This window comes from Trachypithecus francoisi, unplaced genomic scaffold, assembly GCF_009764315.1.
Source record: "Trachypithecus francoisi isolate TF-2019V2 unplaced genomic scaffold, Tfra_2.0 Lachesis_group21, whole genome shotgun sequence".
NCBI classification, from domain to species: Eukaryota; Metazoa; Chordata; class Mammalia; order Primates; family Cercopithecidae; genus Trachypithecus; species Trachypithecus francoisi.
Genome location: NW_022681467.1, coordinates 18,026,118 through 18,050,497, shown reverse-complemented (window position 1 = coordinate 18,050,497; position 24,380 = coordinate 18,026,118). Strand labels below are relative to the sequence as shown.

General features: G+C 36.9%; 1 protein-coding gene across 2 annotated transcripts in view; it reads left to right on the top strand.

Annotated features, from left to right (window-relative positions):
- PLCB1 (phospholipase C beta 1) overlaps positions 1–24,380 on the top strand; it is a 763,475-nt gene that overhangs the window by 468,068 nt on the left and 271,027 nt on the right. The gene's annotated exons all lie outside the window — the stretch shown is intronic.

Genomic DNA, 24,380 nt, shown 5'->3' with positions numbered 1-24,380 from the left:
TCTCAAACGTTCATGTGCAAGCAAATCACGTGGGGATCTTGTTAAAATGCAGAACCTGATTAAGTAGGTTAGGAGCAGTGCTGAGATTCTGCATCCCTACCTAGTTCCCAGGAGATGTGATGCTGCTGGTCCACAAACCACATTTTGAGTAGCAACTTAGTGCCTGGTAACTAACTTAAGTTTTCTGAGAGCAAAGTTCTGAGAGCACTGTTGATTCTCCACTCATTGCAGTGTCTTTTTGTACATTGACTTGCAAAAAAAACTCCTTAGTATATCTTTGAGGAAACAAACAAGCGAACAAAAAGTCGCTTTTAAGACAATGACATTAATATGAACTCAGTGCTTTAAGTGCATTTTATAAATAGCACAGCAGATAAATTACCTCTTTTAGAAAGAAAATATTTAACCAAGTGTATCTAGTCTCCATTAGACACTAAGCACATCTCTAATTCATTCTTAGATAACAGAGTTCCTTGCCCAAATTAGGTGTTTAAAAAGGCATTTCTTAAAGGAATAAATCATTTTACAAACCTTTGAATTGTTTTTAAATTAGGTCTTAATTTTGTATCCCATATTCTAACACTTAGGTGTCTTTTTAAAGATGCATCTGTGAATTTTCATTCAAAAGTATATATAGACTACATAACGTATGCATCTTAGGTGTAATACATAGATTTTTTAAAGGCAACTAATATGTCTATACAAAATATAAGAAGCAACAGAATACTTTTAAGAGGCTAAAAATAACCTAAACATACCAAAGAAGTAGAGAGAAAATTGAGGGTGTTTTTAACATTTATTTTAAGTTCAGGGGTATGTGCGCAGGTTTCTTACGTAGGTAAACTTGTGTCATGGGGGTTTGTTGTACAGATGATTTCATCTCCCAGGTATTAAGCCTAGTACCCATTGGTTATTTTTCTTGATCCTCTTTCTCTTCCCACCCTCCACCCTCTGATAGATCCCAGTGTGTGTTGTTTCCCTCTCTGTGTCTATGTGTTCTCATTATTTAGCTCCCACTTATAAGTGAGAGCATGTGAGGTGGTTTTTAATTTATTTCCCAGACTTGTGATGCCCATTGTGAAAATGTGTATTATAGGTTTAAAAGAATAAGCGTAATAACAGAAATGTTAAAAGCTAACATTTCTTGAGCACTTCCTATGTGCTAATTTGTACTGATCACTGACTGCTAAGCAGTAAGCCTCCGAAGGGTGCTGTCTGAGCCCTTGTGTAGAGGAGGAAATCGAAAAGTTGAGTGACTGCCCCCACTGGCATGACTGTGATGTGCAAAGCCAGTACTCACCCAGGTTATTCATTCCCAAACTAGAATACCTCTGAGCAAGTTTTCTTTGCACTAGAATAAAGCAGATGGATTAATGTTTGCTAGAAAAGCTAACAGACATTGATAGAGAGCCAAGTTTGAAATGGAAAATTTGTCTTAGCCTTCTAGTGTTAACTGGTATGATATCCCCTTGTTTTGAGACAAGGCTTGTTCTGGAAGTGTTGCAGCTATTTTCTTCTACAGCTCTGTCTATCAATCCCTTCCTCTTTCCCTCCCTTGCAGCACCAACACATTCACCATCATCACCTTTTATCTCTTAGGTCTTGATGGCTTCCACGTTTTAGGATATCTGATGGTTCTTCAATGTCACTTATTGTATTTTCCACTGGGTACCATCTTCTCTAGCCTCAGATAAGAATTAAAGTTCTCTCATAAGGCTAGTTTGAAAAGCTGAATCTATGAGACAAAGTATAATTTTGTCCAAAGTATCCATCTATAATGATGGATATTCTAAATAAAGAAGAGTATATGACACCACCACCAAGTTTTTTTTTAATCAAAAGCAAGGTTGACTCTTGATATTCCTAGAATAGAGGCTTTTATAACAGACCTTAAACGGCCTTAATTTAAAGCAGGTGTATAAAATACAAAATGGTATTTAAAGAGGTGTAGAGATATTAATTAAAATAGGCCTGCTGAAATGCCAGGGATATCATCACTTCTGAAAATTGAATTAAGCCCTGAATGTCAATGGTGAATTAACCTGAATAGACTTATGTATCCCTGTCCAAATACATTTTATCCACAAGCCGTGTAATACACGATGATTAACCAGAGGTTATGGATTCTAGCTGAAACCCAATCAAATTCTTCAGAATCCTAATTGAGGAATGCATTCAGGTCAAAGAATATTAACAGAAAAGCCTCTGTCATTTAAAGGGCAAGCAGAGCAAGTGCTCAAAAAAGTGTTCAAAATTTTGCTTAATTGTTCTCTTCTTGAGCTATTGTTCCTGATGATTTAGAAAACCTGTGTGCTGCAAGTTAAACTGCTTTAATTACAGTGATGTCAAATGTGTAGGCCTTTCTATTTAAAGGGAGTTTAATTTCTGTGGCTTATGAAAGAGAAACCGAAAGCATAATTAAAAGTAGATATGTTAGTGGAGAACGTTTCTGTTCTTACCAAGAAATAAAATTTTCCTAAATGCATGTTTAAAGGAGAGCTGGCATTCAGAGGTGTGCTGCAGTTGAAGCTTCTCTGGTAGAAGCCCAGCATTTTGTCTGTTTTTTTTTTTTTTTTTTTGTCCTCAGCATGGCTTACTTTTGTAAAGCCCCAGATATATAAAACTCATTGTTAAGGTATTACATGGTTTGTACAGCAGGATGATTTGCATTATATTAAGGACACCGAAACACAGAAAATGAAACGTCTACTGTGTATGAAAAACAGGACAAATGCTCTAGCAAAAATAAATTCAATTTTCTCTCAAAGTTAGCACACTTGTTATTTAAAGAAATGCACCAGGAAAGAAATACAAGATTTTCTTTTCTTTTTTCTCATTGACTTTCACTCTCTCTTAATGGCATCTATGACTAAAAATACATCTCAGGTATCAAGTACTCCTCTTTTATATACATCCCTCTAAATCTACGGCTAAGTTCAATGTTTAAGGTTGTCAAAGTGGCTCCTGTCCAAAATCAGGTTAACATTTGCACTTTGCCTAAAGTGGGACTCCTAGATGCAATTCAAACGACCTTTCTGGTAATCCCAGGGTGTGGGTTTTAGCATCACTAGCTGGCTCCAAATGGGCCACTGCTCTCTCTACAAAGAGGAGGGAGCCTTCAACACAGAGGCCATGCTTGTCAATTCAGCTGTGTCTAAATACACAGATTAGTGTTCCTCTCAGTCCCTAGACCAGCAACATCAGTGTCCCTTGGGAACTTGTTAGAAATGCAGAATCTCAGGCCTCGCCTCACTGAATCAGCACCTGTGGGGTTGGACCCAGCAATGTGTGTGTGTGTGTGTGTGTGTGTGTGTTTTAATTTATTTTATTTTATTATTATTATACTTTAAGTTCTAGGGTACATGTGCATAACGTGCAGGTTTGTTACATATATATACTTGTGCCATGTTGGTGTGCTGCACCCATCAACTCGTCAGCACCCATCAACTTGTCAACTCGTCAGCACCCATTAACTCGTCATTTACATCAGGTATAACTCCCAGTGCAATCCCTCTCCCCTCCCCCCTCCCCATGATAGGCCCCGGTGTGTGATGTTCCCCTTCCCGAGTCCAAGTGATCTCATTGTTCAGTTCCCACCTATGAGTGAGAACATGGCGGTGTTTGGTTTTCTGTTCTTGTGATAGTTTGCTGAGAATGATGGTTTCCAGCTGCATCCATGTCCCTACAAAGGATACGAACTCATCCTTTTTTATGGCTGCATAGTATTTAATGGTTTATATGTGCCACATTTTCTTAATCCAGTCTGTCACTGATGGACATTTGGGTTGATTCCAAGTCTTTGCTATTGTGAATAGTGCCGCAATAAACATACGTGTGCATGTGTCTTTATAGCAGCATGATTTATAATCCCATACCCAAAGGATTATAAATCAGCAATATGTGTTTTAACAAATCCTCCAGGTAATTCTGATGCACAACTAAGTTTGAGAACCACTTTTGTAAATTTGTGTTTCAACTTGACACTAACCAATAATTCTACCACTTAACATTAACAGCTTTCAGTCTGATAATCTTTCGTGTTAGACAGGTCAAAGTGGGCGATTTCAACTGCTTAATGGGTACAGAATTTTGTTTTGGGATGTTAATAGTATTTTGGAACTAGATAGAGGTGGTGGTTGCACAGCCTTGTGAATGTACTAAATGCCACTGGATTCTTCGTTTTTAACAATGATTACTTTTGGCTGGGCACTGTGGTTCACACCTGTAATCCCAGCATTTTGGGAGGCTGAGGCAGGTGTATCATATGAGGCCAGGAGTTCGAGGTCAACCTGGCCAACGTGGTGAAACTCTGTCTCTATTAAAAATACAAAAATTAGCTAGGTATGGTAGCACGTGCCTGTAATCCTAGCTACTTGGGTGGCTGAGGCACGAGAATCCCCTGAGCCCTGGAAGCGGAGGTTGCAATGAGCCAAGATCACACCACTGCACTCCAGCCTGAGTGACAGAGTGAGGCCCTCTCTCAGAAAAAAAAAAGGTTACTTTGATCTTTTGTGTTATGTAAATTTCACCTTGTTTTAAAAAATACGTAATATAAACGAAACTCAAGTGTTTTAGACATGCCAGTCTAAAGAAATTTGCAGATTAAACAATTTCCAATTCTTAATCATTCTTTTTTGAGTATGTCCTAACTCTTTTTTTACACATATGATATGATGCATTCTAATTACACAATTATTAAGGTTTCCCAAGTAAATATATAAAACAGAGTATCTATAAAGCTGTGATTTGAGTGCTTTTCATGGAAAGTTTCCCATTAGAATTTCTTGATCAGCCAAACAACAGTTTTCAACTACAAGCAAAGCAAGGGAAAGCATTATTTGGTTGTCTATCATTGTTAGGGTGAGGACTATAAAAGAGGCAGGAAGAGTAAAAACCAGGCTTTTAAAATTAAATTTCAGGCAATATCTTATAGTACCTCCACCCTCATGTTGGGCAATTCAAGAGGTCAATTCACATTGTATTGTACGAATAGAATTTTATTTCTTATGAAATGTAATATAGAATATTTTATTTTATAATATGATCTGAGGATGCCTCCTGGAATTGTGCAACACTAAGGTCTTGGGTGTTGTCCTTTCTGGGTAGAAGATTTGTTAGCTACTGAGCAAATTTGTTATAAATATCACTGGGGATTTTTTTAAGTAAATTTATTTTTTTAAAAACCCTGATCCTATGAAGTTTCACTAAATGTAAAAAAAAAAAAACCAATTAAGGCTTGAAGTAACATTTTATTTTACTATATAACCCTGTAACTCCCCCCCCAACATCTGTTATAGACATAACACATTAGTATATATTACTATAATGCATAATATATTACTATATAGAATACTGGAAATATCATAAAATACATGAAAAATATAATTTCCCACACTCTCAGAACTGAGAAGTAAAATCTGTTGTGTCTTGAGAGAGTATATATGTATGTGTGAACACGTATCACACATATATAGAGCACAGTTAATAACATAACAGCATATTCCATTTTAAAACCTATTTTCCCTTACCATATCAGATTTTTTTTCTTAACAAGAGGTATTCTTCTACAATATAAATATAATTTTAAGGCTGTATAGTATTTCCATCTATAAACTTAGTTAACTTGATTAATTTTGAATTCCTCATAATTGAACATACTTATTACCTCATTTTTCTTTAAAATATGACATCCTTACACCAATATTTTGTGCTTTTGCTGAATATTTTTCAAACATATTGATTTGCAGTATCTCTGTTTATACTAGAAACATCAACCTTTCTCTTTGTCAAATAGTTCTTCCAGTTTATTGTATTTTTGTTAATTTTGATTTTAACATTTATTTTATGTTTCATGTTTTCTTTTTTTTTTTTTTTAAGCTCTCTTTCTTTTTTAAAAAACAGACTCAGGGGTACATGTGTAGATTTGTTACATGGATACGTTTCATAATGCTGAGGTTTAGGCTTCTAGTGTACCCACCACCCAAAAAGTGAATATCATATCAATTTTGAAAACAGGTAATTTTTCAACATTCACTCTCCTCTCATCCTCCCCACATTAGGAGTCCCCAGTGTCTATTATGGTCATCTTTCTGTCCATGTGTACCCATGGCTTAGCTCTCACTTGTAAGTGAGAACATGTGGTATATGATTTTCTGTTTCTGAGTTATTTCTTTTAGGATAATGGCCTCCAGCTTCATCCATTTTGCTGCATAAGACATGATTTCATGATTTTCATGACTGTGTAGTATTCTATAGTGCACATATAGCACATTTTCTTTATTCAGTCATCCATTGATGGGCACTTGGCTTGATTCCATGACTTGGCTACTTAAACATTTTATGTTCAGTGTTCTCTTTCATAGTGTTGCCTTCCTATTCCAATATTATATACAAATTTTCCTATAGTTTCATCATTGTGGTTTTGTTGTTTACATTTAACTCTATTTGAACATCAATGTGATTTGTGAGATAGTAAAAAGATCTAAGTTAATTTTTCCAAATAATTAAATTTTTTAATCACTTATTAAATAACACAGTACTTTCTCCATGGACTTGCAAAATAAGTTTATCCAACTAGGGGCATAAACAGAGCAAGTTATTTAACCTCTCTGTGCCTTCATTTCCTCCTCTAAAAGAAGAAAGACAGTAACAGCATCTCCCTTGAAAGGCCAAAAAAAAAAAAAAAAAAAAATCCACAAGGTGCCTGACACAGAATAAACTTGATCAATATTATACGACTACCACTAGTATGATCACAATTATTATTAGTGCCCTATCTACCCAACTCGATATGGTAGTGTCTTTTTTAGGATATTTACAATTATATTCGTGAGATGGCCCATGTTGTCTGTTCTTACATCAACTCTGTCAGGCTTTGAATGAGGGACTTGATGTTTTCATAAAATTAAAAAGTTCTACATCTATTTATTTTATTACTAAATGTAGAATTTATCCTTGTTGTGATAGACTGACAGAATTCCTCTCAAACCTTTATAAGCCCTGAACATTTCTTTAAGACAATACTTTGAAAAGTATTTCAAGATTTTTCTTAATTTTTGATCTGTTGTTAAAAATTTCCCTTGCTTTTGGATCAGTTTTGCTAATTGCTATTATTCTAGAATGAACTGTTGGGGGGCATGCCTAAAAGTGGACACCCATAAGGGAGTTGTTCTAATGGTTTAAGCAGGAGATGGTTCCCAATTCTAAATCCATAGCTTTCCCTAATATCAGGCTTGATAAATAACAACACAGTATCCCCCATTTATAATGCCAAAACCAGGGAATTATCCTGAATTTATTTCTTTCCCTCAGCACCATCTACCACAGTCCCACATCCCATTCCTCAGCCAGGCCTGTTGCCTCCATATCCAAATTACATCCAAGGCATCCACTTCTCTCCATCTCCGTAGACCTCGCATTAGTCCAACCTCCATGAAATAGACTCAATTGAAATAGCCTCTTAATTGGCTTCCTGCCTCCAGTTTTGCACATGGCAGACAAAGTGATCTTACAAAAATATAAATTAAATCATTTCACTCCCCTACATTAAACCTAACAGACTTCTTTTGTGTTTCAAATAGAAATCTAAACTCCATTCCTCTAAGAGCTCTTGTGAGTTGGCCTAGAATTTGCCCTTTGCCCCAACCACCTCATCACAGATCACTGTGCTGCTCTCTTGCTGTGTTCCAGCCTCTCTGGACTCTGTGTTCCCGGAGCAAGTCAATCCATTCCCGCCCCAGGGTATCAGCACCTCCTGGAACTTTCTTCTCTTCTCCAGACTTTGGTGTAACCCCTTTTTCTTTTATCTAATGTTCCTACCCCAATCCACTCATTATTTTACCTTACCCCATTTTATTTTCTTCATTGACTTCTTCTCTGAAATGCTCTTGTTCATTACAGTTGTTTGTTTATTGTTCTACCTATAAGCATTATATGTGTTATTTACATGTGCCTGACACATATTTTGCCTTCATTAAATATGTATTGAATGAATGAGTGAGTGAATGAATGGATATAGTCAGGATGATTTTAAAAATGAATAGATTGAGAAATTTAAGAATTAGAATTTGTAAAAGTTGGATGTAAAAATCATCCCCCAAACTGATGAGCATATGAGGTAATGCTCATGTTAAATAGCTTGATTTAGCCATTTCACAGTGAATACATATATCAAAGCATCATGTTGTACACCATGTATATATATACAATTTTTACTCATCCAATAATTTTTTTAATGACTAGAACATATAGGGAGTGTGCTCTATCTCTGTGTACTTGGGTGTCGTTACAGGATGTGTAAAATGTAAAGATCATCAAGTTGTATACTTAAAATTAATGCATTGTGTGCTCTTTAATGCATGCATGTTATTTCTTTAAAAATAAACCCATAAATACATGTTTAAAATAGCTAGAGAGAGCACCAAATTTAAATCATATGTGTAATTTAAAAGCTTCCATTTTTACATAGTCTAGGACCTAGTATCACATGCAAATTTAAAATTTCTTTGAAAATGAGCTTTGGGATTCTGTAAAGATTTTGGGCTCTACCATGTGGTTGATAAACATAATTACTCTCTTTACTCAGTGTTCTAAATGGACTTTAAAATGAGCTGGAAATCAACTCTGGCTTCAAGGAAAAGGGTATACCCACAGGGCAAACTTGTTTTGCCTTGAAACATACTTTATCATGTAATGTCCCATTCCTCACCCAAATTAGATAGCTTTACATTATCATGTGACATCTGTTAAATAATTCAAATAAGAAAATAGTTCCTGATATTTAGATAAGGATACTTAGATTTATAGGGTATTTTCCTGCATAAGACACTAATGCCTTTTATTAAATGTTTCATAAATGTGTTCTATGAAAGCACAAATATGACTCAGTTGGCATAGCAACATGCACAGTGTAGCAACTCAAACGTTTTCTGAAGAAATAAATGAAGGAATGAGGATAAGAAATACAAATATTAGAGGTAATTTTTTGGGTTCCAGACAGAGCTTTATTTTAATTACAGTTTCTTAAATTTGAATGAATTCACTATTTTACCATAATCAGAAGACTGCAGCAATCATCAATTGCACAACAGCGATGGCCTCTGTAATTTGGCACTATTAGCTCCTGAATGTATTGAGATGTATAAATACAAGCATCTTAATCTTTTAAATATACCCTAGCAAACTGGCCCTAGCATCCCTAGGGCTTTCAGAGCTAAGGGGAAGTTAAATGCCCTTCTCTTATTCCCTGCCAAAATAAGAAAAACTTTATTGATTTGAAAGTGTTAATTTCCTTCAACTTTTCATATATGCAGTAGGCATGTCAACAGAGCAAAAATAGTCTTAGCTATTGGAGATGAGGCTACAGATTTGATTAGGTTGGTGCAAAAGCAGTTGCAGTTTTTGCCATTACTTTCAATGTCAGAAGTTGCAATTACTTTTGCACCAACCTAATAGATTGATTTATGTCATAACTATACATTTCCCAAAAATACAAGACATGGTTCAAACATTAATATTTGTGACTTAGAGCATCTGAATGAGGAAATTAAAAGTTTGAAAATGCTCCAGCAGTTGGATGAGGCAAGAATAGTGAGGTACAGTTCAAGAGAGTTAAGAATTAAAAGTCATTATGCCAAGCCAAATGTGTCCTTCGAAAGCTGTGCATGTTGTAACTGCTGACTCCAACGCATCTATCTAGTCAGTCTCTGCTGTTTTAACCATGTTTTTTCTCTTCAATTTACCACCTATTATTAGGCCAAGAAAACTTGAGCATCTGTCAAGAGTAAAAATATTTTGAAGTTTTCTTCAAACACACTGAATTCCATGATTTACACATGGTTCTTTTTTTTAAGAGATGAAAGTTGTGCTGTGTCACCCAGGCTTAAGTGAAGTGGTGTGATCATAGTTCACTGAAATCTCAATCTCCTGGGCTCAAGCAATCCTCCTTCCTCAGCCCACCAAGTAGGTGGTCAGCCACCTGCAGGTGTCTGACCACTATGGCCAGCCTCATACATGTGTTCTGAAGCAACTGTTTTCAAACCATGGTATACACATCACAAAGGGTGCACAGGTACTTTGGGGTGAATATCTGTATTTGCACACCAATAAATTAACCCTTCTAATGTGAACAATTCAGTGGTTTTTAGTATATTCAGTATATTCATAGATGTGAAATGAGCATCAGTATATAATTTTAGAATATTTTCATCACTCCAAAAAGAAACCCCCACCCATTAATAAGCACTCTTCCTTCCTTCCTCTTCCCAGACCCTGGTAACCATTTATCTTTGTGTCTCTATGTGTTTAACTATTCTAGAAATTTCATATAAATGGAATCATATAATATTGTGTTGGTGCAAAAGTAATTGCTGTTTTTGCTCATGAAAGTAATGGCCAAAACTGCAATTACTTTTATACCAACCTAATACCTGGTATGTAGTGACTGGCTTCTTTCACTTAGCATAATGTTTTCAAGGTTAATCCATGTTGTAGCATATAACAGTACTTCATTGCTGTTAATTGTCAAATAGTACTCAATTGCATGTATATATCATATTTGATTTTCCATTCATCAGTTGATAGACATTTGGCTTGTTTTTACTTTTTGGCTATTATGAAAAATGCTGCCATGAACTTTCAAGTATGAGTTTTTGTGTGAACGTGTTTTCATTTCTCGTAGGTATATACCTAAGAGCGTAATTGCTGGGTCATATGATGGCTGTGTTTCACATTTTAAGGAATTGCAAACTGTTTTCCAAATTGGCTGTGACATTTTACCTGCCCACCAGCAGTTTATTTGATAAATTCCTTTCAGGTAGAATTCGTAAATATTTTCTTCCATTCTCTCGGTTGTCTTTTTACTTTCTTGATAGTGTCCTTTGTAGCACGAAGTTTTTGTTTTTTATAAAGTTCAATTTATCTATATTTTCTTTTGTTACTTGTCCTCTTGGTTATTTAAGAAACCATTGCCTAACCCAAGATCTCGATGACTTATACCTAGGTTTTTTCTAAGATCTTTAGAGTTTTAGCTCTTACATTTAGGTCTATGATAAATTTCAAGTTGATTTTTGCATATAGTGTGAGGTAAGGGTCCCAGCTCATTATGATAGTGATGAGAAGTTTTATTTTATTTTATTTTATTTTATTTTGAGGCGGAGTCTCGCTCTGTCGCCCAGACTGAAGTGCAGTGGCCAGATCTCAGCTCACTGCAAGCTCCGCCTCCCGGGTTTACGCCATTCTCCTGCCTCAGCCTCCCGAGTAGCTGGGACTACAGGCGCCCGCCACCTCGCCCGGCTAGTTTTTGTATTTTTAGTAGAGACGGGGTTTCACCGTGTTAGCCAGGATGGTCTCGATCTCCTGACCTCGTGATCCGCCCGTCTCGGCCTCCCAAAGTGCTGGGATTACAGACTTGAGCCACCGCGCCCGGCCGAGAAGTTTTATTTTAAATAAACATATTCTCTGCTACCAGATCATTAGAAGCTTGAGGGCAAAGACTGTGCCACATTCATAAACATAACCCTGGTATAGAAAATGGCAATAAAGGCATAAAGATTGTTGAATGAATAAAAAACACAAATGAAAAAGTATGTTTATGGTATCGGTAGAGCGCCTAGAACATTCATTTGCATGTAGGTGAATCAATTATTGTAGGAAAGGTCGCTTCAGTAAACGTTCAGAGTTTTCCTGGGATTCTATGACATAAAGATCCACAAGTCAGCTTTGGAGAAGGCAGCTCTCAAGCCCTCATCTTTGCCGTCCATTGGATGGAGGAAGGGTGGCATAGCAACAATGGTTGTTTCACTGCTCAACCCAACTCCCTGTAGTAAAATTCTAGAGGTTTCACCAGGAAGTCCAACTACACTCTGGTTTACATATTCCAGAGGGATTAAATGTCCTGTGCTCCATAGGTGCATTGGATTATTGTGCATCCACTAAACCCCATAGATCTGTAGATTACCTTAGACCCTTCTGCCCCAGTTACTGATTGAGCCACATGTATCAGGTTGTCTAGGTCTCCATAGCCTCTCCTGTGCTCTTGAGAGTTTAAAGCCCCTTCCCTAGCAGAGCTTCATTACACAAAAATGGAACTACCAGCCTAATTAATGACACAGCCATACTTCTTTCTATAAAAAGGACATTTTCTGAAGTCAAATACTCTACCCCTGAGTTATACCCACAAGAAGGACATTTTCTGAGACAATCTGAAGAAAGTCACCATCTCTTAATGACTTTTCAGGAAGAATTTGGGGTTCTAACTAGATAACCAGATTTAAGTGTTACCCTCAGACATGGCCCAGCTTAACACACAAGTGAGCAGAGACAGATCTGGATGTGAGATGTGTGAGTGGGTACAAGTCCATTCTGTTTGCTTTATATTTAACGATAAAGCAATAGAGCTTGGAACTGTGGATACTGGCTCTATTGCATACATGAAATGTCTAAATGCTTGTCTCTTTATCTAAAAGAAAAAATAATATGTTGAAAGGCCCCACAAGAAGTGCCTAATACAGTCCAATACCATGCTAAATTTGTAATTTCTTCTATGTATAAGGAACTGTGTGCCACACACTTAGCCTAAACAGCAGTCATATAAAATGACATCAATGACCACAACTATCAATTATGATATTTTCATTCAAGTGCTCAGGTATTAGAGCATAACAATTGCAGAGCTGCTTTAGGGTTTTCTGGGGGTGATGAGTTTAACAATGGACAACATTTGGGTACTGAACTCCAGGGATATTAGCCATGTCTGTTTAGCATGCCTGTGTGTATTATGAAAACCTCACAAGGGGAAATTCAGAATATGGTCTAATAGGTGGCTCCCTTCTGTGCTAATATCTAACTTTCAATCCATATCATAAGATTCTTATAAAAGGTTTAGCATTTGTAAGTCTCAATGTATAGATTGAAAAGAAACTATCACCACAAGTTTCCTGAAAACTTGATTCTCAGTTGTTTTGAAAAATGATTTTATTTTTATATTTTTCTCAATATTATAGTAAGGAAATGAGTTCATGGATCTTATAAACATTTATAAAGTATATAACATGATGAAGAGAAAATAAATTCCTGTAAATGGAATATTTTTATAATATCAAGGTAAGGAAAGCTTTTTTATATATGGCAATAAATCAGAAAAATTATAGTGAAAATATTGATAGAACTAAATATCAAAAATTAAATTTCTATAGGAGAAAATACCACATCATTTGGCATTAAACCAAATGATACATTTGAAAGAAATATTACAACATATATATCAGGGAAAGGGTCAATAAACACTTAAACAGCCCCAAAAAAAGCTGCTTATAAATCAATAAGAAAATAAAGAACGGCCGGGCGCGGTGGCTCAAGCCTGTAATCCCAGCACTTTGGGAGGCCGAGACGGGAGGATCACGAGGTCAGGAGATCGAGACCATCCTGGCTAACACGGTGAAACCCCATCTCTACTAAAAATACAAAAACTAGCCGGGTGAAGTGGCGGGCGCCTGTAGTCCCAGCTACTCGGGAGGCTGAGGCAGGAGAATGGCGTAAACCCGGGAGGCGGAGCTTGCAGTGAGCTGAGATCTGGCCACTGCACTCCAGTCTGGGCGACAGAGCGAGACTCCGCCTCAAAAAAAAAAGAAAAGAAAAGAAAAGAAAGAACATCCTACTTGAATAGGGGGGTTATAGCCTTAACAAACTCTTTCTACTCTAAAAGACATGTGAATGCCCAATAAATAAGAATAGATATTTCTCATAACTAGTCATTTTAAAACACAAATAAAAATAGTAACAAGATATTCTATTTTTTCAGCAGACTATCAAAGATGAAAAAAATTGTCAATAACCTATGTAGGTGATCTCATATGCTGTAGGTATCGTAAATTGAAATATCAATACCTTTGGCCCTGCAATTACATACCAGGAATTTATCCTAAGTAAATTATCATTCAAGTATTCAATTATATATGTATGCATACACTATATATATACACACACACACAGATGCTCACTGAAGCATTGTTTATAATAATAAAACCTGTCCAGTGATGAGAAATGTGTTAAATATATTATGGTGCATCTATATAGTAGAATACTACAGAACCAAATTAAGAGGGAAATATATTTCTATATTTATAAATATTTTATCAGTGTTTCAGTAAGCAGTCAAGTTACAAATAAGTATGTTTACTCTGATTCTATTTATGTAAAATTGTGTGTGTGTGTGTGTGTGTGTGTGTATGTCTATGTAGAGAAATGTCTAGAACTGCACCATTCAACTTGGTAGACACTGGCCTCATATTGCTACTTAAATCTGAATTAATTTAAATTCAACCAAATTAAAAATTGCATTAGCCACATTTCAAGTATTCAATAGCCATGTGTAGCTAGTGGCTACCATATTGGATCGCTCATATTTGGAATAGTCCCAGCATCACCAAAAATTTCTGTTGACAGCACTGGTCTGGAAACATGTTCTCCACCATGTTTTTAATGGTTGCTTCTGGCTAGTGTGATCTGGAGTTAATTTCATTTAATTTTCTAAATTGCTTGAACTTTTTATGAGCATGCAATAAATTCATATTCAGAAGCTTCTTTCATCTGAAAAAAAAATCACCTATGATTCCACCGTGTAGCATTGTTAATATTACATTGTATTTCCTTGCAGTCTTTGTTCTAAATGCTCATAGTTGCACAGAATTAAAATATGTAAAGTTTTTAATGTTGTATTTATATCTAATACACCATAAGCATTGTATCTTATTCTTTAAAACTCTTCATAAACATTACTTTAAAAAGCTGCATACTATTCTGTCTAATGTCCTTAAATGATTTTTGTTATATATGTTCCCTTGAATATACTAAAATATTTAAGAATTTCGCAAATTAGTTGGGTTTGGGAAAATCAAATTTATAGGGAAGACAGTGATTTATAGTTCTTTTGTTTTATGTAGAGGACCATCTAATATATCATGCTTTGGAGATGCTTTTTTTATTCCAAATCACTATTCAAAACCACCTTCGCAATACATAATAGCTTTAGAAATCAATGTTTTTGATAAAGTGCCTTTATTTTCAAGTATCCACTTTCCCTACTGAATGCAACAATGCACAGAAATCTTTGTTACTATCCATCTTCTGAGGAGATTTATACAAAATGTGTCACCTCTCTTTGAGTCTCTTTAGAAACCATTCTTTGATGAACATACTTTATTTGGCTCTTCTGGACAACATTTTGATAAATATAAAATGACTTTAACACAAGAATCAAAGGTAAAAAAAAAAAATTCAGGATTAAAGAACAATGACCTGAAATGCATGGAAGAGGAGAATGTGTAACAAATCTACTTGACATCTTGCTCTGCAAGTTGCTTTTGCTGAATTTGAACTTCTATCCGGATTAAAACTGAAATCAGGGGCTTTGTGTTCTATACCATACCCTGGTACATAAAACCTTTCCAATTAGATTTATGTTCGGCAAGGAGGGATGGCCCCAAAGGCACCTCGGACTTTGCATATCAAAAACCAAACTCATAATCATAATCATACCCTCTACTCCTCCTCAACAGCGTCCTTCTCCAGGTCTCCCTGCCACTCTTAACTACAACTCCTTTCTCTCAGTTATGCAGTTCAGAAACTGGGGGTTATTACTGGCATCTCCATTTCTTCAACCCCACTGAATCCAACATCAAGTCAAGCTGATTTTGCCTCTTACATATCTCTCCAAATCTGTCCCCCACATTCTAGCAAGTCACGTTCCATCCTTCCCCTGTTTAAAGCCATTTGGTGGCTTCCTCTTGCTTGAGGGCTTAAAATGCCTTGACAAGAACAAACCTTACCTCCTTGCAGAATCTGGCTCCCTACCTATCCATCTTCATTTCACCCAACCTTCTCTACTAGCTTTTAATTTTCTCATCCTTGCTTCTCTTCCTCCTACCACAAGAAATTTGCATAACATGCTATTCCACTGCCTGAAGTACTTCCTACTATCTCCTCCTTCATCTAAGACTCTTCTCCATCTTTCAGATTTCAGCTCATCATATGCTTGTTTAGGGAAGCCCTCTCTGATTTCATTAATTATGTTAGACTCACCTACTAAACTCTTTTGCACACATTAATGAGGCTGTTTGATTAATTTAATGCCCGTTTCTTCGCCAGAATGTAAGCACCACCAGGGTGTAAGTGTCTGTTTTTGTTCACTGGTATAGCTCCATTAACTAGTACAATGCCAGATAAATAGTAGGTGCTCAATAAATATTTGTTTACTGGATGAATAAGGACCATGAGGCAGATGCCTCATGGAAGGAAAATGCTGAATCTTCTACGAAAGAGTCTTGGAGCATTGGTCAACAGCAGAGCCTCTCTAAAGAAACAGATTCCCCCATGAGGAGAAAGCTGCATAAGTCATCAAACTTTATAGTGAAATATTCTAATTACATTTCCCTTTGAGTTGGACTGTACTGTATGTACTGCACACAGTATTCCCCAAGAATGGTCTATATCTGAGATATGGAGCCCAGGAGGCGAGGCCCAACAGAACCATTCTTGGGGAATACTCAGAGTGGATTCTATTTATGTATCTCAGAGAAGGCCTAAGGAGCGAGATCTTGAAAGCATTCATGATGCAATCTCCTGCTAGGAAGAAGAAAGCCAGATGGGAGCTAAAAATTGATGCCAATAAGAGATTTGGAGCAATGCTGTTCAAACTGAGGCCTTTTCCTGTTTCCCAGAAGCATAGAGTCATCCTTCTACTAAGTTTTATGACTTATAGACCACCTCTAAATGTGACTGGCAGTGTGCTGAAGTCGGCTTGTACCAGTTCATGAGAGCCAATTGTTAAATATTTGCTAAATTTGCTACAGATTGATACACACAGCCATTATGATTAATTAAATAATTTAAACCTAAAGCTAAGTAAATTATATTAAAAATGCAGGTAAAGAATACTCAAAACTCATCACTTTCTAATGATTTTATTAAATGTTATGATTAAGTATGATTTTGAGGCTATTTATAGTCTTGCAGCTGTATGGTGAAATAGTATGCTACTGCAGATCTTTTTCTAATTCTGAATTCAGTGAGATCATCAGGGTGGCTTGAAACTGGCTGTGTTGTGAGTATTTATACCATGGAAAACAGTAAATGCTAACATTTGGGAATTGTGAGGGTTTTCTTGCTGTTGTTGTTGTTTCGGGGTTTTTGGTTTTGTTATTTTTTGTTTGTTTTGATTTGTTAAAAGCCTGTTGTTAAACGTTTACCAGCATACCACAAGAGGCAACCAATTCATGGCCCAGTGTAATCTGTCTTTTTGTACTTCATTGTTGAAATTACCTAGCGATACTAGGAAATCTTAGGCTGAAGTGGAATTGTGAATCAATCTTCCTATTATCTAAACTCCATTTCTTCTAAACTACATTTCACAAAAAGGTATTGGGTGGGACTAGTTCGAGAAAAAAGAGAGTACATATATACATATACATATATATATATATTTTTTAATCCCACATCATATACTGCTATTTTTTGAGTACCTAATAGTTAAGATCTTTATATCCCTGTGTTTCTGAAGGTATATTATTGATTTTTATGTATTATAGAATATGATTAACCCATGTGTATCTAGAGTAACAAAAAAGATATATAAATAAATCAAAGGAAATAAACCTTAAAATCAAATAATATTTACTCTTAGAATATTTTTATAACTTTCAGCAAATATATATTCACATCTATATTTAGCTTTATAGATCAATTACCCATTTACTTCAAACTCCTTCAGTTACCTGTAGTGAGTTGGTGGGAAATTTTCTCGCTCCTTTTAACTCCTACAATCATTTATAATTTTAAAAAGAAAAAGATAAGTAACAATTAACATTTATTTCACTGCATTTTTTCATGACATTCTTAAAATAAGTAATCATGTCAGTCTCCACAAAAATATATTAATTCTTTATGTACGTGTGATACCTTAGAGTTTGAGGCTTTAATTTTGATCACCACTCTAATGATATAAGGTGAACAGACATTGCTATTATCATCCACCTTGGGTGGAAACTAGTTAAAGCTTTGAGAATGTGAGTTGCCTAATTTACAAAGCTAGTTAAATGGAAGAACCAGAAACGGAAAAGATCTAGAAATGACTTGTTCTTTAGCACTCTTTAAATTAAGCTTTCCATGGAAAAACGAATTAAGGGAAAAACAAAATTAAAATGCAAATGTTTAGAATATAGGCAGTCAAATATACACAAACCATGAATGTATACCTAAATGTGCACACAAATATACATACTGATCGACAAATCTCAAAGTAAGTAAATGGATATACATAGGTATGCTAAAATGTTTTGGTCTCTGTCAGAGATTAAGTTATTCAGTATGTTCCCCCCGTAATGTGTTTCATTTTCATTTGTAGAACTTTTCAGTGTCTGGTTCTTCCATTTAACTAGCTTTGAAAATTAGGCAACTTGTATTCCCTGAGTTTCAACTTAGTCTTCCCTCAAGGTGGATAATAATAGCAATGCCTGGTCACCTTACATTAGTGCAGTGATCAAAATCAAATCTGCAAACTCTAATGTGTCACATATACATAAAGAATATATTTTTGTGGTGACTGACTTGATTGATTACTTATTTTAAGTATGCCACCAGCTATTAATTTTTTTCAAGTACTCACAGCTTGTTATGTGTGGCTCTGAGCTCTTAACATGTAATGATTCATTTATTTCCTATAATAACCTTTTTAAGGGGACACTACTATTATCCTCATCCCACAGTTTGGAAAACAGAGGCACAGAATGATTAACAAAACTTTTTAAGGTCACATTGCTTCAAACGACAGAGCCAGAACTCAAAGCCAAACGCAATGCAGGCTGTCTGGTCAGGCAGGGTGGCTCACACTTGCAATCCAAACATTTTGGGAGGCAGAGACCAACAGATCACTTGAGGCCAGGAGTTTGAGACCAGCCTGGCCAACATAGCAAAAACTCATCTCTATTAAAAATACAAAAATTAGCCAGGTGTGGTGGTGCACACCTGTGGTCCCAGCTATTTGGAGGCTGAGGCATAAGAATCACATAAGCCCAGGAGGTAGAGGCTGCGGTGAACTCAGATTGCACCACTGCACTCCAGCCCTGGGTGACAGAGCAACCCCGTCCCCCACCCCCACCAAAATAAAAAAAGAAAGAAAGAAAAGAAATAGAATACAGGCTGTCTGCTGTTTTCCTCTTTCCTCCACGTGTCAAAACCCCACAGCATAGATGATGGATTTTCTTAACAAAGGGACATTGTGTTTGTCGTTATTAATGAATTGTCATCCTCCTTTTTTGATATGTTTGATTTTAAATTATGCTCTGAGATTCTAGAAGCCCCTTTGGCCATCTAACTATAGCAAAGTACCATGGAAGGAAGCAGATATCTTTACAAAGTAGGAAAACTTAAATCTCACCAATAAAGAACTCATCAACTAGGGAGATGCTGCGGACTCACTGTAAAGGTGTCTGTGCATTCTATTAACAAACAGGCCTCATTGTGATAGCTAGAAGCATTGACCTCGGATGAAAGTTGAAGGGAAATATAATGCTTTCCATGCTCTGTGGGGGGTTTAAACAGGAAGGCACATAGGAACCTAACTGTCTGCTTTGCACACACCGTCACCCCTCAGGGCATGTGGATTTTTATGCGTTGCAGTGGTAAGGGCTCTGCATACAAATTTGCTGGCAGACAGGTGGTAGCATATGTCAAAAAGACTGGGGGGATAGTTTAAAACATGGCTGACGACCTGTCTATACTTTATAATTTTTTTTTTTTTTTTTTTTTGAGACGGAGTCTTGCTCTGCCACCCAGGCTGGAGTGCAGTGGCCGGCTCTCAGCTCACTGCAAGCTCCGCCTCCCGGGTTCACGCCATTCTCCTGTCTCAGCCTCCCGAGTAGCTGGGACTACAGGCGCCCGCCTCGTCGCCCGGCTAGTTTTTTGTATTTTTTAGTAGAGACGGGGTTTCACCGTATTAGCCAGGATGGTCTCGATCTCCTGACCTCGTGATCCGCCCGTCTCGGCCTCCCAAAGTGCTGGGATTACAGGCTTGAGCCACCGCGCCCGGCCTACTTTAGAATTTTTAAGTTTGACAAATACTGACTCCATGAGGAGGAAAAAGCTAACTACTTTTTCCATTGACTAGTTTTCAAATTGCTATATTTCATGCACTTTTATTTTCAGCAGGGATGATTGTACAAATAATGATTAAAATTGACCATTTAGCTTCGACTCTTTCCTAGGAAGGCAAGTACTTCCATGAGACCACCTTTCTTTCCTATTTTGATTTCTCATATGCATTATTTTATATTTTTAACAAACTGCCTAAAATATCACTAAACAAGGTAACTTGAATGCTTGCTATTTAAGTTTTATTCTGCCAATTGAACTATTTGCACTATTTTATATAAACTGCATCAAATTGGATATACTTTGTAACACAGTGTGATATGGAGAGGGCTTAGAGTTTACCATCAGGTGTCTTGGATTCAAATCTCCCTTTACACCATTTTATAAAACTGAGCAAATTACTTCATCTTTCAGCACCTCATGTGAAATTGGAATAACAATAGCTATCTCTCTGTGTTGCTTTGTAGATTAAATAGGGGGAAGAAGATACAGAACAGCTAGTGTGGTTGTTGACACAGTCACTAATTAGAAGAACTTGTTGTTATATGTATCTTTTTTTTTTTTTTTTGAGACGGAGTCTCTCTCTGTCGCCCAGGCTGGAGGCGATCTCCGCTCACTGCAAGCTCCGCCTCCCGGGTTCACGCCATTCTCCTGCCTCAGCCTCCGAGTAGCTGCGACTACAGGCGCCCGCCACCACGCCCGGCTAGTTTTTTGTATTTTTAGTAGAGACGGGGTTTCACCATGTTAGCCAGGATGGTCTTGATCTCCTGACCTCGTGATCCATCCGCCTCGGTCTCCCAAAGTGCTGAGATTACAGGCGTAAGCCACTGCGCCAGGCCATATGTATCATTTTTATAGAGAACTGAACAGAGTCAGCACTTTGGGAGGCCGAGGCGGGTGGATCACGAGGTCAAGAGATGGAGACCACCCTGGCCAACATGGTGAAACCGCGTCTCTACTAAAAAAACAAAAATTAGCTGGGCGTGGTTGGCGGTACACGCCTGGAGTCCCAGCTACTCAGGAGGATGAGGCAGGAGAATCGCTTGAACCCGGGAGGAAGAGGTTCCAGTGAGCCGAGATCACGCCACTGCATTCCAGCCTGGTGACAGAGCAAGACTCTGTCTCAAAAAAAAAAAAAAGAATCTTAGTAGCCTATCAGATGAAATTCTTTCAATTGTAGATCCCATTGAATACATGAAGATTAATCAATATCAAGATAACATTTCCTTATTTCTTATAATCACTTCTTTAGTGTTGTAACAGGTTTATTCAATCCATTGATATTCTCTTTTTTATTATTATACTTTAAGTTCTAGTGTACATGTGCACAAAGTGCAGGTTTGTTACATAAGTATACATGTGCCATGTTGGTGTGCTGCACCCATTAACTCATCATTTACATTAGGTATATCTCCTAATGCTATCCCTCCCCCCCACCCCACTCCCCACAATAGGACCCGGTGTGTGATGTTCCCCCCTTCCTGTGTCCAAGTGATCTCATTGTTCAGTTCCCACCTATGAGTGAGAACATGTGGTGTTTGGTTTTCTGTTCTTGTGATAGTTTGCTGAGAATGATGGTTTCCAGCTGCATCCATGTCCCTACAAAGGACACAAACTCATCCTTTTTTATGGCTGCATAGTATTCCATGGTGTATATGTGCCACATTTTCTTAATCCAGTCTGTCACTGATGGACATTTGGGTTGATTCCAAGTCTTTGCTATTGTGAATAGTGCCTCAATAAACATACGTGTGCATGTGTCTTTATAGCTTCATGACTTACAATCCTTTGGATATATCCCCAGTAATGGGATGGCTGGGTCAAATGGTATTTCTAGTTCTAGATCCTTGAGGAATTGCCACACTGTCTTCCACAATGGTTGAACTAGTTTACAATCCCACCAACAGTGTAAAAGTGTTCCTATTTCTCCACATCCTCTCCAGCACCTGTTGTTTCCTGACTTTTTAATGATTGCTATTCTAACTGGTGTGAGATGGTATCTCATTGTGGTTTTGATTTGCATTTCTCTGATGGCGAGTGATGATGAGCATTTTTTCATGTGTCTGTTGACTGTATGAATGTCTTCTTTTGAGAAGTGTCTGTTAATATCCTTTGCCCACTTTTTGAGGGGGTTGTTTTTCTCTTGTACATTTGATTGAGTTCTTTATAGGTTCTGGATATTAGCCCTTTGTCAGATGAGTAGATTGCAAAAATTTTCTCCCATTCTGTAGGTTGCTTGCTCACTCTGATGGTAGTTTCTTTTGCTGTGCAGAAGCTCTTTAGTTTAATTCGATTTCATTTGTCAATTTTTGCTTTTGTTGCCGTTGCTTTTGGTGTGTTAGATATGAAGTCCTTGCCCATGCCTATGTCCTGAATGGTACTACCTAGGTTTTCTTCTAGGCTTTTTATGGTTTTAAGTCTCTAATCCATCTTGAATTAATTTTCATATAAGGAGTAAGGAAAGGATCCAGTTTCAGCTTTCTACTTATGGCTAGCCAATTTTCCCAGCACCATTTATTAAATAGGGAATCCTTTCCCCATTTCTTATTTTTGTCAGGTTTGCCAAAAATCAGATGGCTGTAGATGTGTGGTATTATTTCTGAGGGCTCTGTTCTGTTCCATTGGTCTATATCTCACTTTTGGTACCAGTACCATGCTGTTTTGGCTACTGTAGTCTTGTAGTATAGTTTGAAGTCAGGTAGCGCGATGCCTCCAGCTTTGTTCTTTTGGCTTAGGATTGTCTTGGCAATGTGGGGTCTTTTTTGGTTCCATATGAACTTTAAAGCAGTTTTTTCCAATTCTGTGAAGAAACTCATTGGTAGCTTCATGGGGATGGCACTGAATCTATCAATTACTTTGGGCAGTATGGCCATTTTCACAATATTGATTCTTCCTATCCATGAGCATGGTATGTTCTTCCATTTGTTTGTGTCCTCTTTTATTTCACTGAGCATGGTTTGTAGTTCTCCTTGAAGAGGTCCTGTACATCCCTTGTAAGTTGGATTGCTAGATATTTTATTCTCTTTGAAGCTATTGTGAATGGGAGTTCATTCATGATTTGGCTCTCTGTCTGTTACTGGTGTATAAGAATGCTATTTAGGGATGCTCCTTTAACTTTAACTTTATTTATCTCTTCTCTGTGACCACTTCCAAGCACAACCAAACTTTTAGCTCCATAGGAACTCCAGGGAACTTTTAGCTTCTCTGTTTGTGAACCAGGAGAATATTATTCTGGATGATCGCCTTCCTGTTTCTTCTAATTTTTTTTTTTTGTTTTAGACTTAAATAGTGTGTTCACTTTAGCTCAATCAATTCAAGCCTGACAGCTTCAAACCACTTTATTTTGGATGAAGATGCATGGCTAAGCTAACTATATTTTCTCTTCTTCATCAACAGATTTCTATACTTATACAGTGACTTTACAAATTCACCATTATTCCATCCCAAAGCAAATATAAATGCTTTTCTTATGCTAATACCATTGCAGGATATGAAAGGGCAGTACTCCACCAACTCTTTTTTTTTTCTAGTATGTATCCATAGTTGCTTTTCTTTGACATAGTCAGTCTGTTCTCCTTCTACTCCCTCAAGTTAAAGAAATAGCTAAAAAATATTTAAAGATTTTCCATCTGTTACTTGCAGGAAAAAAATACTTAAACAAGTAACATCCTCCAAGTCTTTTGCTCTATTTAGAAGAATATTCACAACACCATATTTCAGAGTCATTATCAATGCGAATGGATAGGTGTTTCCTCTATAAAGGCTTGCTGGCTGTGTGAGCCACCTAAGCCACTGGTACATCCTGGTGAACAGAGTGACATCCTTCATCACACTCACATATAAAAGAAAGAACCTTGAAAATGAGAGGTGTGAGGAGAAGCGTTGATTCAAAGGGAATTTGTTAATCTGTGTTTTATTTTCTGAGATGCAAATGTTGAATTCAAGGGTTTGATGGGAAACCAGCCTGGACATAAATTTATATATTTCCTCTACAATGAAATTTGAATAAAGCATAGCAATTCAGCTCTGCCTTCAAAGAAAACGTAGCTTTATCACTGCGAAGCTGAATCATATGAATCTCAGTTACGTATAAGGAATCCATCTCTTTCATTTCCAACTGTTAGGTACTGAGTGCTACTGGAAAGACTCTTATATGCTTGATGATTGATAGGAATGGAATTGAGTTCCACCCATATAACCGTAATTCAGATTTAGAATATTGCATTAAGTGCTGGGAA